Source organism: Cervus elaphus, chromosome 19 (genome assembly GCF_910594005.1).
Source record: "Cervus elaphus chromosome 19, mCerEla1.1, whole genome shotgun sequence".
Taxonomy (NCBI): domain Eukaryota; kingdom Metazoa; phylum Chordata; class Mammalia; order Artiodactyla; family Cervidae; genus Cervus; species Cervus elaphus.
The window spans coordinates 76,394,213-76,412,119 of NC_057833.1; the positions used below are offsets into that span (position 1 = coordinate 76,394,213).

General features: G+C 49.3%; 1 long non-coding RNA gene across 2 annotated transcripts; it reads left to right on the top strand.

Annotated features, from left to right (window-relative positions):
* The first annotated feature begins 486 nt into the window (after window positions 1-486).
* Window positions 487-3,519, top strand: LOC122675755. 2 transcript variants are annotated; one of them, XR_006335335.1, is made up of 3 exons: window positions 487-635; window positions 837-1,189; window positions 3,195-3,519. It is a non-coding gene; the product is annotated as an uncharacterized LOC122675755 (long non-coding RNA). The 2 variants fall into 2 exon arrangements; XR_006335336.1 differs by having other exon boundaries at window positions 837-1,091.
* Window positions 3,520-17,907: the final 14,388 nt, after the last annotated feature.

Sequence of the window (17,907 nt, forward strand, 5' to 3'; positions counted from 1 at the left end):
AAGATGAGGTCACTGCTGGGAACTCCCTTTTCTGTCAACAGCCCACTTTTTCCAGGCTCCCCTGCTTGTGTGGGCAGGGACATTGTGCTTGAGGGTTCCTTTCTAAAATATGGATGTGGCTCTCACACCATGTGAATCCATTCAGTCTGACTTTTCCTCTCCTTGAATAAAAAAAAAAAAAAAATTTTTTTTTCCTGACTAAAATGTTTTGGAAAAAAAAGAAAAGAAAAGGCACATAAGTAGGAGTGTCTGCTGAGTGCCTGCCTGCTTGCAGCATGGTCAATGAATCCGTCTTTATTCCTGCTACAAGCTGGGGCTTTGATCTCCCCCGTCTTGGGTCTGTGTATAGCACTGTACCAGGTAATGAAAGGATTTTTTCTTCTGTTTCCGTTCTTTGTTTTCAAGGAACAACAGAGAGGGGGGCATTTCCAGACCAGCGAGTACATTCCCAGAAGCAAGTGGCTGAGGAAGTGAACATGGGAGGGCAGAGACAGTTGAAGAAACTTCGTCTCTCTCTCTGAGATGCTTAATTTCTTTCCTTCCCAGTGACCTACCGAGCTCCTCACTACCCGGGCCATTCTCCGTCCTCAGAGACCTGCTTCCTGAAGAGCTGGATTTTCCCAGGAGGGAGCCAGGTGGGATGGGACAGCCCTGGTTTGGCGAGGTGGTGGGTAGGGGGGTAGAGGTGGATTCCCAGCACAGTTTGCAGGAATGAGGTCCCTCCAGCTAGTACTGTCCACGCCCTGCTCCCAGGGGCCTCAGTTACTCAGCTTAACTCCTGGCTCACGGCCATCTGAAAATACCAGTTTTATCACACTAGTGAATTAATAACCCAGGGCCTCGACCTCCCTGCTTTGCGTGGCCACGAGGGAGAAGATGGGCGCCTTCAGACGAGACACGGCCTCCGGGAAGCCCTGGCAGCACTTCCGGCCCCGCCCCCAGGAATGCGCCGGAAGCCCCCAGGAATGCGCCGGAAGCCCTCAGTGTCAGCTGGTCCTGCCGCCCTCACCGGTGTCACCTGCCCCGTCGTCCTGTCTGATGAGATATTCCAGGATGTAAAGATGACAGCTCCAGGACATAAAGGTGTCATGGTAATTGCATTCAGACAGCAGGGTTACGCTCAGAGAGCAGAAGTGAGACCCAGGACAGGTTTCGGCAGCTGCCTTGGTCTCAAAGATCAGGAAGGAAGGTGGGTAAACACGTGGTGTCGGGACCCTGACCTAATGGCTGGGCAGTGTCCGCTGAGGAGGGACAGGGGTCTCAGACCCTGCCATGCTTCACGAGCTTCCCTGGCCCAGGTGAGCCCCTGCTCCTGTCTGCTGCCCAGGGGCGCCTGCTCAGGTGCAGCGGGAGTCTAGTCTTCCCAGCGAGTTGTAAGCGTATCTGTCAGGGACAGGAAGGCCCCTCTCCTGCCCAGGGAACCTCTGCGCTCTCTGCCTCTGTCATTCTTTTTTGCTTCTAGCGCCTGATGATTATCATCCCATCTCCCTTACAACCCCCACCCCCCACCACCATTATTCCTTAGCCTCCAGTGATGTAACCTCTCTTCCCTGGCATTCAGAACTGGCCACACACTGCCTGCTAGTTCACACTGCCAGTGACACCAGCAACAACTTTCCAGAGTTCAAAGGTCTCAGCTGGGACTTCCCTCATGGTCTAGTGGCTAAAACTCCACACTCCCAATGCAGGGGGCACAGGTTCAGTCTCTGGTCTGGGAACTAAGATCCCACATGTTGCAACTAAAGAGCCCATATGCCACAGTTAAAATCCCATGCAGTTAAATGAATATTCTCTCTCTCTCTCTCTCTCTCTCTATATATATATATATATATATATATATATATACATACATACACACATAAAAGTCTTAGCTTCACCATTTCCTTTGTGACTCACAACAACCTCAGGAAAATGAGTAGACTCTGGGTTATCTTTCTAAAGAGGCATTTATTAGGTTTTAATAAACATTTTGGGGCTTCCCACATAGACATAGGTTTGATCCCTGGATCAGGAAGATTCCCCTGGAGAAGGAAATGGCAACCCATTCCAGTACTCTTGCCTGGAGAAGTCCATGGACAGAGGAGCCTGGCAGGCTACGGTCCATGGGGTTGCAAAAGAGTCAGACACGACATAGTGACTATAAACAACAAAACAAATAAACATTTCACTTTTTTTCAGACATCACATATTTGAAAAAAAGTTTTTTGTGTTATTGATCAATGTCTAATTAAGCTTCTTAAGGAACTATGTAATCTACAATACATCTTTAACATTACAAAACCTAGGAGTAGAAAGTGAATATAATCACTCCAATTACTCTAATGTTCTCTTTACTTCAGGGTAAGAATAAGTACCTTGTGTTTTTACAGTGCTTTATATTTAAAAAAATCTACATTCAGTTCACAATGTAATTGGATTGTCTCAGCAGTCTTTCAAGGGGGGCTCAAGAATTATTATTTCTAGTTTACATTTTGAAGAAACCAGGGCTTATATAAACTAGGTAATTTGTCTGGAGTTACAAATAACTAGTAGATTTTGATCTGACTTGAGGTCTTCTGACTTTTTCTACTGGCTTCCCCGGTGGCTCAGCAGTAAACAACCTGCCTGCCGAAGCAGGAGCTGCAGGAGACGAGGGTTCAGTCCCTGGGTTGGGAAGATCCCCTGGAGGAGGGCATGGAAACCCACTCCAGTATTCTTGCCTGGAGAATCCCATGGACAGAGGATCCTGGCGACTACATTCCATGGGGTCACAAAGAGTTGGACAGGACTGAGGTGACTTTGCATGCACACATGGCTTTTTTCTACTGCATCTGTGCTTAGTTGCTTCAGTTGTGTCCAGCTCTTTGTGATCCCCTGGACTGTTGCCCACCAGTCTCCTCTGTCTGTGGGATTTTCTCTGCCAGAATGCTGGAGTGGGTTGCCATTCCCTTCTCCAGGGGATCTTCCCGACCCAGGGATCAAACTCATGTCTCCAGCATTGGCAGGTGGATTCTTTGCCGCTGAACCACCTGGGAACCCCATTGTTTATGAGAACCTCTCCTGGCTCCCCTTCACTCCTATAAGAGTCTCCTGTCCTTTGTTTTATGGGTTAGTCGGTGGTTCCACATAGCTGTATATCCTAAATTATGATTCTTTGCTGCTCCTGAATAAACTTGTTTTGCTGGTAAAAATAACTGGCTGTTTTATTGTTATAGGTTAACATCTGCTAACACCTGGTCCTTGATGACTTAGAAGAACTGCCTGGCTTTATCCCCAGGGCTACTAAGCTCACTTGAAGATTTCAGGCAAAACCTGGAAAAAAAAAAGTCTTTTGATTGGATATGCTTCTTGTCTATAACTTTCCAGCTAAACTCTGCACACTTTGCTACAGGAAACATTTATGTCTTGTCCACCCTGCCTGAGCTGCCTCTCCTACCCCACCTACCTCCTCTCTCTGACCCCCTTCTCCCTCTACTCCCCCACCACCACAGAAGCAGCAGCAGGCCTGCCCCTCCGAGTTTTTCTTTAACACTCTGTCAACTGAGGGATTTTTTAAAAATATTTTATTTATTTTTGGCTGTGTTGGGTCTTTATTGCTGCATGCACAACAACATATTTCTCTAGTTGCTGCAAGTTGGGGGCCACTCTCTAGTTGTGGTGTGTGGGCTTCTCACTGCGGTGTCTTCTCTTGTTTCAGACACAGGCCCTAGAGCACAGGCTTAGGAGTTGTGTGCACAGGTTTAGTTGCTCTGAAGCATGCGGGATCTTCCTGGATCAGGGGTGGAACCCATGTCTTCTGAATGGCAGGTGGATTCTTTACCACTGAGCCACCAGGGAAACCCTCAACAGAGTTTTGGTCATCACCCAGCCTTCTTTATGCCTTCAATATGCAAACTGAATTCATTAGGATTGTTTTTAAAAAGCTCAAATGTACCCCCCTTGTTTTTCCATATAACAACCCCACAATCACATCCATACAGAAAGAATTCCGCCCCCCCCCCTTTCATCATAATTCTCTAATGGGTTTGTTCCTATACCTGCTTCGTTAGATGCAAATAATGAACAATGGTTTCTGGAGGCTCCCAGAATTTCTGATTTAGTTTTTCTAAAGGTCTGGAAAAGCAAATGCATCTGCATGCTGTCTGCCAATGCAGGAGACTTGAGACATAGGTTCACTCCCTGGTTCAGAAAGATCCCTGGAGGAGGGCATGACAACCCACTCCAGTATTTTTGTCTGGAGAACCCCACGGACAGGGGAGCCTGGCAGGCTACAAGTCAATAGGGTCACCAAGTGTTGGACATGACTAAAGTGACTTAGCATGCACACACACAGTTATAAAGGGCACTTTGGTGTCTACAGAGAGCAGAGGCTTGGAAACCAAATAAGACTTACAGCCATTGTGGCGCCACCAACTTCCCAGCTGTGGAGCTTTGAATAAGTTTCTCACCCTCTCTGGGCTTCCCAGGTAGCTCAGTCAGTAAAGAATCTGCCTGCGATGCAGGAGATCCAGGTTAGATTCCTGGTTGGGAAGTTCCCCTGGAGAAGAGATAGCTACCCACTCCAGTATTCTTGGGTTTCCCTAGTGGCTCAGACAGCAGAGAATTTGCCTGCGATGCGGGAGACCTGGGTTCGATAGTGGGTTGGGAAGATTGCTGAACCTCAGTTTCCACCTCTGTGAATTGGGGCAAAGACCCTCCCCTTGTGGAGCCGCAAGACTCCACGTGCTTCATGAGCCCGGCACACAGGGCTCCTGGGCCACCCTTCCTACCATACTAGCCCAAAGCCTAAGGACACTGAAAACCTGTGATTTATTCATTGAATCATTTAAAAGTTGTCACTATCAACATGACTAAAACCAGAACACAAGCCCACTCCGGACTTCATTGTGTACAAAAGGGACAATTCAGAAAATCTTTGTTCTTAGAACAAGAGCCCAGGTGGATCCAATGCCAGAGTCTCCCCATGGTTAAATGGCAGGAGAGAAATCTGGAGGTTAATAAAACATCTGATGGGGTTCTCTGCAAGGTGCCAGGCTCTGCAGGCCGGGGGATGGCTCATGTTTCTGACCTTCATGCTGAGAGGTGGGGCGATGGGAGCCCAGAGGCCTGGAAGGTTCTGGAACTGATTCCAGCACTGCCAGACCAAAACTTGCCCACACTGGCTTTACTTCTGTTGGATTCTGTTGATTCAGGGAAGACATCGGCCTCCCATGCTAAAGTCTGGTTTGTCGGGTGGGGGCAGCATGTCATTCCCAGGATTGTGAGTGGATAAACAATTTCAGGGCACATGATGGGCCCTTCATGGTCTGGGCGCATCCCAGCTTCCCAATTTATACACACAGAACTCTTTCTCATCACTTGTAAGTGATTTTTATCATCCATCAGATTATGCTGTTCATAGAAGCCATGACTTCTATGTCATGCAATTTGCGGCTGATTCATCAGAGCCCTTCTATCAGTGACATGGGCGAGATGACTGGAAGGACTTGCTCACGTGAGCCTGGGCAGCGTGGCCACATTTGTGACTGGGGGTTTATGGTCCTGGCTGTCCCCAGAGGGCACTGCTGCCTGGTGGAGTCTGCGGCTGCAGCTTGGGGTGAAGGGAAGGTGCTGCGGCTTCAGGATAGACGGGGACTCCAGTGGTGGCAGGTCCTACCGTCATAGAAGCAATGCCCTCCATCCCTGTGGGAGCCCGGGGACACCCTGCATGCTCTAAGTACAAGTGGCCTGACACTGATGCCCTGGTGAGAGCAGCCTTACAGAAGAATGAAATACACGTTTGCTTCTAGTGAGCAGTGGAAGCTAACAGGGCACTGAGGTTGGCGGCACAGGGTTATCCCTGGTGAGATGCTCTGGCTTCCCACTCCCTGTCCCTGGCAGGGACCTTGTCCTTTTATCAGTTTCCTACATTCTGCTTTTTTAAAAAAACATGTTTCTTCAGCATCATGATCAGACTATTACACCTAGCAATCAACAGCATGGATCTAGTAGTCACATACAGATATGAGAATTGGGCTATAAAGAAGGCTGAGTGCTGAAGAATTGATGCTTTTGAACTGTGGTGCTGGAGAAGACTCTTGAGAGTCCCTTGAACAGCGAGGAGATCAAACCAGTCAATCCTAAAGGAAATCAACCCTGAATGTTCACTGAAAGGACTGTTGCTGAAGCTGAAGCACCAATACTTTGGCCACCTGATGGGAAGAGCTGACTCACTGGAAAAGACCCTGGTGCTAGGAAAGACTGAGGGCAGGAGAAGGGGGAGACAGAGGATGAGATGGTTGGATGGCATCACCCATTCAATGGACACAGTTTGAGCAAACTCAAGGAGATACTGAAGGACAGGGAAGCCTGGCATGTTGCAGTCCATGGGGTCGAAAAGAATCAGACACAACTTAGCAACTGAACAATAGAAGCATGGGTACAAAAAATAAATCTATGTTAAAGTTCTTTGTTGGAATCCTTTACACTTTCCACAGAACAGAAACCAAAATAACCTGTTATACAATCAGTCACAAATACAGTCCTTAAGTTTTTGCCCATGCACATGAGTATTGTCTGAAACACAGCAGGGCCTAGTGTAGCAGCTAGGCCCCGCCACCCCTGTGCTTGGCTGAGCTCACAAGTCTGTCGTAACCTGTAGCTTCCCTGTCACTTCTCTGGCTCTCCTCTCCTGCCAAGCTTTGTTTCCTGGCAGTAATTAAAACCTTCTGCCACTGCCACAGCTCCTGCTGCTGCTGGAACCACCATAGCCACCTTGGTTTTGTGGTTTGGCAAAGTATTGGCCTCCACCACCATAGGAGCCAGAACTTCTGCCTCCAAAGTTTCCTCCTTTCATGGGCCCAAAATTTGAAGACTGATGTAACTGCCAAAATCATTGTTGATTTACCACCTCCAAAACTGCTTCCATCATTGCCAAATCCATCACAGCCGTCCCCACTGCCTTCATACCCACCACCACCACCGTGGCTGCCACCAAAGCCACCTCGGCCGCTGGAGTTTCCTCCATGACCACCTCCACAATCACCGCCAAAGTTTCCAGAACCACTTCAACCCCTTTGGCTGGATGAAGCACTGGCCATCTCTTGCTTGCATGCTGCATGCCCACTCACTTCAGTCATGTCCTACTCTGTGACCCCATGGACTGTAGCCCACCAGGCTCCTCTGTCCATAGGTTTCTCCAGGCAAGGATCCTGGAGTGGGTTGCCCTTTCCTTCTCCAGGGGATCTTTCCGACCCAGGGATTGAACCCTCATCTCTTACATCTCCTGCACTGCAGTAGATTCTTTACCCACTGAGCCACCTGGGAAGCCCATCTCTTGCTTAGATAGGGCTTTTCTTACGGCGCGGTTGTGGCCATTCACAGTGTGGTATTTCTGAATAACAATCTTGTCTACAGAGTCATAGTCATTAAAGTTTATGAAAGTAAAGCCTCTCTTTTTGCCAGTCATGATGTCAATCACTTCAGTTTTCCCTTTGGAGGAGGAAATGGCAACTCATTCCAGTATTCTTGTCTGGGAAATCCTGTGGATGCGGAGCCTAGTGGTGGAGGCCAATACTTTGCCAAAGAGTCAGATATGAATTAGCAACCAAACAATAGCAACAATTTTCCCATACTGTTCAAAATAATCTTTCAGGTGATGTTCTTCAGTGTCTTCTTTAATGCTACCAGCAAAACTCTTTTTCACAGTTGAGTAGGCACCAGGTCTTTGAGAATCTTCTCTTGAGGCGGCCATCTTTTGGTTCCACAGCTCTTCCGTCTACGTCGTATGGCCTTGCATTTGTGGCCCCACCGACCTCCTCCACAGTGGCATGTGTGGCAGACCCAAAGCCTCTGGAGAGCTTGGTGTTTGGATCCCCCATTTCCATACAGTCTGTGAGCATTCCCCACTGCCCAGAATGGCTCCTCAGACTCTCATCGGTGGTTTCAAAGCTCAGTCCTCCGATGAAGAGCTTCCACAGTTGTTTGGGCTCTTTGGGAGACTCCTACTTAGACATGACTGCAGTGGAGGCGGGAGACTTCAACGATGCTTACTCAGTGGTGTCCATGGGCAGAGAGCCCACACTGGGCTTTTAAAGAAAGACCTTGGCCAGATTCCCTTGGAGGGCTGGAACAGCCCTCCCCACTGCTACACACACGTGTGTGACTTCACTTTCTCTGAAGAAGGCTGTGACAGAGATTGCTGTTCTCAGTGGAAGTTTGCATCCTCCGGTCCCAGTAGGGAGGAACAGTGGGGGCCCTTCTTTATCTAGAAATTAAATTTCTTGCTCTTCTATAAATGTCTTAAAGATGAGGAAAAAAAGCCTCTTCACCCAGGAAATGAGGTAGGAAATTTGGGATTAAATGTTAGCTAAACCCGCCCTGATTGTTGAGTAAGAATGGGAGGTTGGGATTGGCATATGTGTGAAATAGATAACTAATGAGAACCTGCTGGACAGCACAGGGGAGGAAAAAGAAAAGGTGCAATCTGTTTGTAGGACATATATAAAGTTAAGCTTAAGAGTGCATTCCAGTATACATTAGGTGCAGATAAATACTGTTTGACTCCACTTACACGAGGTGCGTAGAATAGTTAAATTGAGTCAGAAAGTACATTGGTAGATGCCAGATGGGGAGCAGAAATGGGGAGTTAGTGTTTAATTGGGGATAGAGTTTCAGTTTAGAAAGATGAAAAATTCAGGAGATGAATAATGGTGAGAGTTGCATGATAATGTCAGTGTATTTAGTGCCAATGAACTGTACGGCTAAATGTGGTTAAAATAGTCTGTTTTATATTTTGTGACTTTTACCACAGTAAGAAAACATTTAAAGAAAAGACTGGGTGTGGGCTGAGTTGTGTTCCCACCAAATCACTAAGTTCTGGCCCTACCCCCAGTCCCTGTGAATGTGACCTTATTGGGGAATAGAATCATCACAGATGTAATTAGTTATGGTCATACTGGAGCAGAGGAGATTCCAACCCAATATAACTGGAGTCCTTATGAAAAGGGAAAATTTGGACATAGACATTCACGCAGGGAGATGCCATGTGAAGATGAAGGCAGAGATAAGGGCAATGCATCTAGAAGCCAAGGAGCGACAAAGATTTCCAGCAAACCCCCAGCAGCTGGGTGACAGCCTGGGACTGATTCTCCCTCACAGCCTGAAAAGGAAGTAACCCCACCCACACCCTGACCTTCTAACCTCCAGGGCTGGGAGAGGGTACATTTCTGTGGTTTAAGCCACTCCATCTGTGGTGCTTTGATATACGGCAGCCCCAAGGCATTCACACAAGAATCGTGACTGGGAGTCAGTTCTGGGCCCTCATTTCTGTCCTGGGAAAGCGTTATGGACTGAGAACCTGTACTGCCTTGAAGCAGGGGCAGCATGGCCGATGTGACACCCTGCTGCCTCTTCAGTCAACTGAACCCAGCATCGGGGTGGGACGGGTTCCTGGGCTGCTGGGACACAAAGGGCCCCACAGGGTACAGCCTGGATGCTGTGCTGTAACTTCTGGTCCTGAAACTTCAGGATTAGCAAGGAATCTCTCCTCACTCTGTCAAGTCTTACAGAAGCTTCTGACCAAAATGTCTTGAGAAGAAAACGTTCTGTGGGGAAGAAAGTTGCAGGCAAGTGGTCCAAGCCAAAGGCTTTTCTGTTCAGGTGATGTGACTTTCGCAGGTCACGCGCTGCCTTCTGCCTCTCAGCTTGTGGTCCAGGGCTCTTCTCCCCACCTGTGGCCTGGCGGAGGTCTGCTCTGTAGGCAGAGGTTCTCTGGGACAGCCCTGGCCCGTTGGCGCATGAGGCCATGCCAATTTTCCCAACACAGAGTTCTCCCTTTCCACAAGGGCCTTGGACACATATATCCCACCGAATCCTCTTCTCTTTCCTCCAAATGAGGACACAGCCAACTACCTTTCCTGGTTTGCTTTTCCACATCAAGGATCAAGTGTTTCTAACGTCACGGTGCCCTGGGGACACAGGTGGGCATTTAGAACCAAATACGTATCAAAATGATCCGCAAAGCAAATGTTAGTGGTGACCGAGAGCAGTAAGACCAAGGTCATCAGAGACTGTGTCTTCCCAATGTTCTGTGCAAGCCCCACTGCAAGGTTATAAAGTGTGCTGGGAAAACCCTTCTTGTTCTCAAACATAAGTGCCCCTCTGATAGGAATAGGGTAAAAGCACAAAGTAGATGATTAAATAGTTAATCCCACTAGGGGATTGTAAGTAAAAAAAAAAAAAAAAGAAAAGAAACCATGGGAGATCCTGTAAGTTAATGATCACAAGGAAGCAGTTTTGCTTAACCCCAAAACCAAGCAGGCTCGCTTAGCAACACAACCAGGAAACAGAAGCATGGGGACGTGTCCCCAAACAATAAAACAATGGTGGTGTGAGACCCACATCTGCCCAGTGAGCTCAGTGAGTTAGTGACTCCTAGGACACGCTCTCTGCACACACAGAAAACAATAATTTATGGAAAGGTGACATTTCGAAGTAAAGAAACCCTCACTGTACTGAAATCTGAAATAGTTTTTCCATTGCGCCATCTCAGTCCTGACTTGACCATGTAGGGGCCAGAAAACTCCTGCCCAACCTGGAGGAGGAGCTGATGTTGGAAGCCTGACATCTACTCAAAAATGAGGAAGAAGGTAGTCTTCCCCCCTTCTCCACTTTTCTTTTGATTATAAAAGTGCAGTCCACTAAATTCTCAGGGCACAGCATCCTCTTGCCCACCTGTTTGCAAACCTCACAAACATCCAATTCTGATAAATAACTTCTTATCTAGAACTTTGCCTCTCCCTCATATCTAGAACTTTGCCTCTCCTTTGCATACCTCCTTGATAAGTTTTCTTTGCTGAGACATAGCATAAAGAACTATGCTTCCGGAGCTCTTCAGAGCCTCCTGAAATGACACCAAATGGTTTCACAGTCCCCTCCCCCACCCAACCTGTCAAACAGTCCTCAGAACAAAGCAAGGGAGGGAGACTTGTCTCTGAGTTTTCAGAATAACTTGTGTCTTGGATTCTCTAGAATGACTGATAAGGAAGAACCTTACACACAGTGCCGCCCTGACCCCTGTGTATTGGTTTTTTAAATTAATTCATTCATTAATTTGGCTGCATCGGGTCTCAGTTGCAGCATGTGAGATTTTTGTTCCATCATGCACACTCTTTCATTGCAATGCAAGGACTCTCTAGTCGTGGCCTGAGGGCTCAGAAGGGGCGGTGCACAGGCTTTAGAGCACATGGGCTTCAATAGTTGTGGCACTTGGGCTTAGTTGCTCCAAGCATGTGGGATTATAATTCCCTGACCAGGGACAGAACCCATGTCCTTTGCACTGCAAAGTGAGTTCTTACCCTCCATAGGAACCCTAGCCCTGCTGTCTGCTAGCTGTGTGGCCTCAGACAAGTTCCTGAACTTGACCCTCCACCTCCTCCTTTGTAAAATGGATGGAACAATAACCTTACAGACTGTATTCGCTTCATTCACAAGAGGTACTTTAGACAGTGCCAGGTTGAGCGTAGCCCTAAACATATATGCTTGTGAAATGAGTGTGTAAAGCAAGCAGCCAGTTGTGGGCAGTCTAGGGCAGAGAGGTGGCTGCTGAGATGCCTGGATGACAAGGGGACAGCGTCTGGGGGAGAAGGACCCTGGAAGGAGAACGCCAGGTAAATATCACCTGCTTCTCCCTGTTCGTTTCCTACCTCAGTTCTTTTGATCAGAACGGGATCGTCATGCCAGGCTCACACCGTGGGTCCCTTTTCCTGCCAAAATGACTCTTCTTCCAATCACTGGGCAAGAAAGCTGTTTGAGTGGATGAAGCCAGAAGTCCATTTGGCAGGAATACTGTTTTGGAAAATGATCAGTCGTGTGGGTTGGGATGAGGTTTTCTGCACATTTTCATGACTTCTTCAGCTTCGTGTACCCTGACTGAGCAACGTGCGGCTGAGGAGAGAATGGGCAGCAGATGTACAGAGATTTTTCTCAAACGTCTTTCTAAGCCAATTTCAAGATATAGAGAGCAGATAAATCTTATTTTCTCTTTTTTAGTTTCAAAGGGTTTCATAGGCAGATACAATTTTAAATTTCTTTTTCCCCCCGATGAGATGTTTGGAGATGTTATACAGGAGTGGGGAGGTGTCTGTATTTATTGAGGAATTCTCACCCCAATGGCCCTGCCCTTTTCTCATACTGTTTACTGCCCATATTCTCGGAGCACATGGGCAGGGTTTGTGCTAAAGAGACAGAGACAGAGAGAGAGAGAGGCCATTATGTAGGGATGTTCAAAATGACTACAGTGAAAATAGGTCTGGATTAATTCCATGAGAGTAAATGTGCAGAAATGGTAGTTTTGATCTGCTCAATTCTTAGCCCGTCTGGTCAGACATCCCAGTGATTGATTGATTGACTTATTCAAATAGGTATTGAGCACCCATTATAGCCAGACACTGGTGTAGGCAGTGGGAACTCAGCAATAAACAACGCAGGAAAAAAGTGTACACCTGAGGACCTGATCTGCTTGGGTGGGGGTGGGGGGCAGGGGGCGGTGGCACAGAAGAGGCCACATTTCCGCCGTAGACACGAGTGACATCCCTCAGTGGGGGCCCAGGGACTCGTCTGGGACTCCGAGCCCCACTCCCCCCTGTTTCTGGCTCCAGGCTCCTGGCTCCCCGTGCAGATGAAAACCTCCATTGCTACCTTCCTTGAGGACCAGCCACATCTGGGCTCAAATCCAGGCTTCGCCACTTACAAGATGGGGCAAGGTCAGCCCCATCTCTGAGGCTCAGCTTCTGCACGTGGGAGCAGGGGCTGACAGCTTTCTGCACGGCTGGCAGGAGAATCTGCCAGGCACGCACAGTGCCTGGACTGGGCCTGGTGCACATCAGGTGGGCTGAGTGCCCACAGGGTTGCTAGTCTCCCTGGCTTCTCAGACCTGAGGAGCTGGGCAGCTGGGGGGAAGAGGGCAGGGGAAGCTTCCGGCTCCCACCACTGCTAGACCATCTTCCTCTCCATCTCCTTGGATGCTGGGTGAGGCCTTTGGAGCCCAAGGTCTGTCACTGGCATTGAATCTGGGAGCAGACGGGTGGAGCCATGGCCATTGCCCGCCCCCCCCCCCCCCCCCATGGAGAGTGTGAGGGGTGGGGAGAGGGTGAGGGTCTTGTCCATCTTCCAAAGCCCCCCGCCCCCATACTCCTGCGTGGCCTGGAGAGGAGGGTGAGGGGGCACAAGGAGACTCCACGGCTTTCTCAGTGAGTGGACCATGAGGCCCTTCTTTTGCATGACTCCTTCTCTCGCGTCTGTGTCTGTGCACACTTATCCATGGTCTTAACCAGGGGCAGCGCCCTGGTCCAGCTTCCCTGACCTTAGCGGGGAAGACCTGTGACTCCTGGGCTGCCTGGGACACTGAGATTCACCGTCTCCACGTCTGAGCGGGATTGGGTGGAAAGGACTCCCCCTGCCAGCTCTCAGGTTTGGTTCATCGCGGGCCTCCAGGGGGCGCTGCGGGGAAAGCCGGCGGAGATCACGCCTGATACCTGGAATTGACTGACTTACCCGGGTCAACTTAACTTACTGGGTTAGAGCCGGGTTCCGCCTATTTGAGGCTTTCCAGGTGGCTCAGTGGTAAAAGAATCCACCTGCAGTGCAGGAGACTCAAGAGATGCACGTTCGATTCCTGGGGCGGGAAGATTCCCCGGAGAAGGAAATGGTAACCTGTTCCAGTATTCTTGTCTGGAGAATCCCATGGACATGGCCTGGTGGGTTACAGTTCATGGACGGTCACAGAGTCCGACATGACTGGGCACTCATGCAAGCCCCCCCTACTTATAGCTTCTCTCCTGAAAAGGGGGTGCATGGAGCATACTAGCAGATATTTCCTAGCTCAGGGCCCAGCGAGTCAGCGCAGTCCCTCTGGCAAGAAGCTGCCCAGTTGGGCTGTAAATGGAGAAGCCAAGGGTCCAGGTCTTACAGCCCCGGCAGTAAGGCTCCCAGTCTTGGCTCGGGGGTAACCCCTAGTTTCCAAGACATGAGGAGTTCTTGCCCTGATGGATGCGGCAGGGCAGGTCTGGGGAGGGAGCCGCCCAGGAGACTGGGATCTCCCTGGGTGGAGGAGGGACGGTAAGCCATCTCTGTCACCTCGTCCGCTGCTCTCAGTTCACCTATGGCCCCAGGCACAAAGCTGCCGCGTGCCTGCTAGTGCCTTTCATTTGTTTTAAATTTAATAATATTTACTGTCCAGGAATATCCTCTGTCAATCCTAGTTCACAGTGTATCCTGTGCATGCCAGGGCCTGTGGGAGATAGCAGGGCCAGGGTAGGGATGCAGGGAATGTAGTGCTCAGGGTGCTGGAGTGCTGAAAGGCTCCAGACCTGAAGAGCTCTGGGTTGTCAAGGATCCCAGGACAGGAACAGCAACCACAACAGAACAACAGACACACAGTAACGCAACATCACCCTCCCCAGGGACCTGGCGGAGCAGGTGGCTGGGCCTGGGGGTGAACCTCACGTGCTGAGTGCCCCTGCGCCCTGGTGAGATGAAAGGATGCTTGTAATGATGCAAGTATCTTCAAAAGCCCGAGTTCCCCCAGAACCAGAGGAGGGAGGTGACAAGAGTCAAGATCAGAAAGAAAGCAGAGAAAGCCAGGGGGATGACTCCGTTTGGAAACAAGCTGTGTCAGGAACCAGCTGTGCTCCCGCCCAGACCTCCAAGCCTCCTCTGTGCCCAAGTTCTTTTTGGGTGGGTCTGGCGGGCTGCACGGGTGTGCAGCCCAACAGCAACCTCTGCTGTGTCCCTGCGCTCCCCTCTTCCATCCTTACCACCTGCAGTGCTCCCTCTGAGCCCCTCCCAGGGACACCACTGCTCAGAGTCCCCCTCGGGCAGGGGCTCCCCTCCAAGTGGTGTCCCTGAGTGAGGTGTGTCAGGCTTCTTGGGGCTCCCTGGTGAGGGAGCAGTCTGTTATACTCCAGTGTGCTGGATAACAGGTTCTCCTGTCCACACTTCTGACCCCTCCCCTCAGCCTGCCCCTGGGGTTGAACCCACCAGTAAAATCCTATCCACTAGCACTCCGTCTCTGACTCTGCTTTCCAGGGAGCCCAGTCTCCTCCTAAAGGGCCCCGTGTCCCCCTGCACGAATTCCTGCCCCATGAGGTGGAAACCCATCCCTCCTTCCAGTACAGGGAGCCCTCAGGCTGCAGACGCTTCTGCATCAAAGGGGTCCCAGGAACATCTCATTTAATTTGTGTTGTACACATTCCAGGAGATTGTGAAGGACAGGGAAGCCTAGCATGCTGTGGTAAATGGGGTTGCAAAGAGTCAGACATGACATAACAACTAAACAATGACATGAGCAAGGTGGGATTTTGTCCAATTTAGAGATGAGAAAACTGATGGAGAGGGTAGTTCAAGGACTTGACTGAGTCCCCAGAGCTTCCAATGGACCTGGGGGCTGAATGATGCTGGAGGAGCAGGAGGGACAGCAGGGGGTGAGGAGTCCCATGGACCCCATGTGTCCTGAGTGGTCTCTGGGTCACAAGCATAAATAAGCAGATAACCTGTGTGTGTGTGTTGTGAGTGTGAATGTGCTGGGCATGTGTGTGCACGTGTGTACGAGCATGTGTACAACTCTCTCAAAGCTCCCATGTGTCTCCCGTATGGTCACGCCACTGGTGGAGTTCAGTACCATGTGGTAACAGATGTGGCCTCATAGCTCATGGTGAAAAGTGCCTGCAAGGCTCACTAAGCCCTGGGAACTGTGAACTGTGTGGGAGCATCCACGGGAAGGGGAGAAAGACTGGAGGAACCCAAGTGTGCTGAGAGCCACAGAGCCGGCAGCCTGGTTCACTCAGGCTGTGCCCACAGGCAGCATGGGGGGCGGTCGTCAGACTTGAGGGGGCAGAGAGGATGGGAGGGCCCCAGCCTGACCCACATCTGCTGTTCAGGCCGTATCAATGGGAAGCAGGGCTTTTTCACAGGCAATCAGACTACCTGTGGATGCCAAATGCAGTCATGCTGCCCACACAGGGGCAATGGGTGTTGTGGGTGACTTGGGAGGTGTTAGGGAAATTAAAATGGAGGAAGTCTAGTTCAAGCTTCAGAAGCAGGAGAGCAGGCCTCTGATCTGCTTCTGACCTGCCTGGACACTGCCCAGACCATGTACCTGCTTGCAAAACACACCAATTGTTACCAGCACGTCAAGTGGCATTTTAGATAAGGAAGGGAGTGGGTCTTGGAATTTTCTTGAGCCCCTGGAGGTCTTGTCAGCCCTGCCAGGGTGTTAGGACTCACAAGGTGAAACTAACAGCATTGTAAAAGTTAAAGAAAAACCAGAGCTGTATTTTTGCAGGCAAACTGACGATGACAACAGTTTGTGGCCTGGGATTATAAGAGGGAGGCTCCAAAGCTGCAATTTGAAATCTCACCCATGGGGTGGATGTCTGGGACCCTTTCTCAGTTGAGACTCCAGATTACTGATAATGAGGGACTGTTCAAGTCTGGATGTAGGTGATCAGCCCAATTTGATGATGTATATGCTGCTTTGTTGTTGTTGTTCAGTCGTTAAGTTGTGTCTGGCTCTCACGGACTACAGCACGCCAGGCTTCCCTGTCCAATATGTCCTTGAGTTTGCTCAAACTCCTGTCCATTGAGTCAGTGATGCTATTCAACCATCTCATCCACTGTCACCCTCTTCTCCTCCTGCCCTCAATCTTTTCCAGCATCAAGGTCTTTTCCAATGAGTTGACGCTTCGCATTGAGTGGCCAGATTCTTGGAGCTTCAGCTTCAGTATCAGTCCTTCCAGTGAATATTCAGGGTTGATTTCCTTTAGCATTGACTGGTTTGATCTCCTTGCAGTTCAAGGGATTGTCAGGAGTCTTCTCCAGCACCACAATTTGAAAGCATCAATTCTTTGTCACTTAGCCTTCTTTATGGTCCAACTCTCACATCCGTGTATGACCACTGGAAAGACCATGTGCTGTTACTCCTCTCCGTTTCTTGTTCTTTTTTCTCTTAATGATTCTGTATTGAAACTGAGTCAAATAATTCTCTATTAAATATGGAAATTGTTTATTGTCTGTGTAACATGGGATTTCTTTTGTTACCAAATCCTTCGAGCCTAAAATGAAAGTAAAACTTTCAGCAAAACAGAAGGGATGTCCACACTCATGTGTATGCTAAGAAGGGCAGTCATGACCATGGCCTTAGACACCCAACCTGAGAAAGGATTTCTGCCGTCACCCTCTATAAGAGTTCCCAAATGCTTCATCTAAGGTCCTATGTGAGAGTCCCCAGACAGGTGGTTTTCACCTTTGTAATGTATTTAAGGATCAACTTTTTAAAGCCAGCTTCTTCACTTAAAAAAACATTCAGTCCTAAAGGAAATCAACCCTGAATATTCAGTGGAAAGACTGATGCTCAAGCTGAAGCTCCAATACTTTGGCCAACTTGATGTAAATAGCTGACCCATTGGAAAAGACCCTGATGCTGAGAAAGATTGAGGGCAAGAGGAGAAAGGGACCACAGAGGATGAGATGGTTGTATGGCATCACCAACTGAATGGACATGAGTTTGAGCAAACTCTGGGAGACAGTGAAGGACAGGGAAGCCTGGCATGCTGCAGTCCATGGGGTTGCAAAGAGTCAGACATGACTGAGCAACAGAACAATGAACAACAACAGGAATCAACTAGAGTACCTGCAAGAAATTCAGATGCACAGCCCAACCTGGGACATGGAAGATGGTGGGGGGGGGGGTGGGGGTTGGGTAGGGAGAAGTGGGGCTAGGGCAGTAACATTTTCTTGGTGTTTGAGGGGCATGTGACATATACAACCTAGCTTGGGCTCCTCCAAAAGCAGACCCTATACATCAGTTATTTGGGGAAGCGATCCCAGGGACTGGGAAGACACGGAAAACAGAAGGGAAGTCACTCCCTGAGGGGTTTTTGAGTTGCTTTC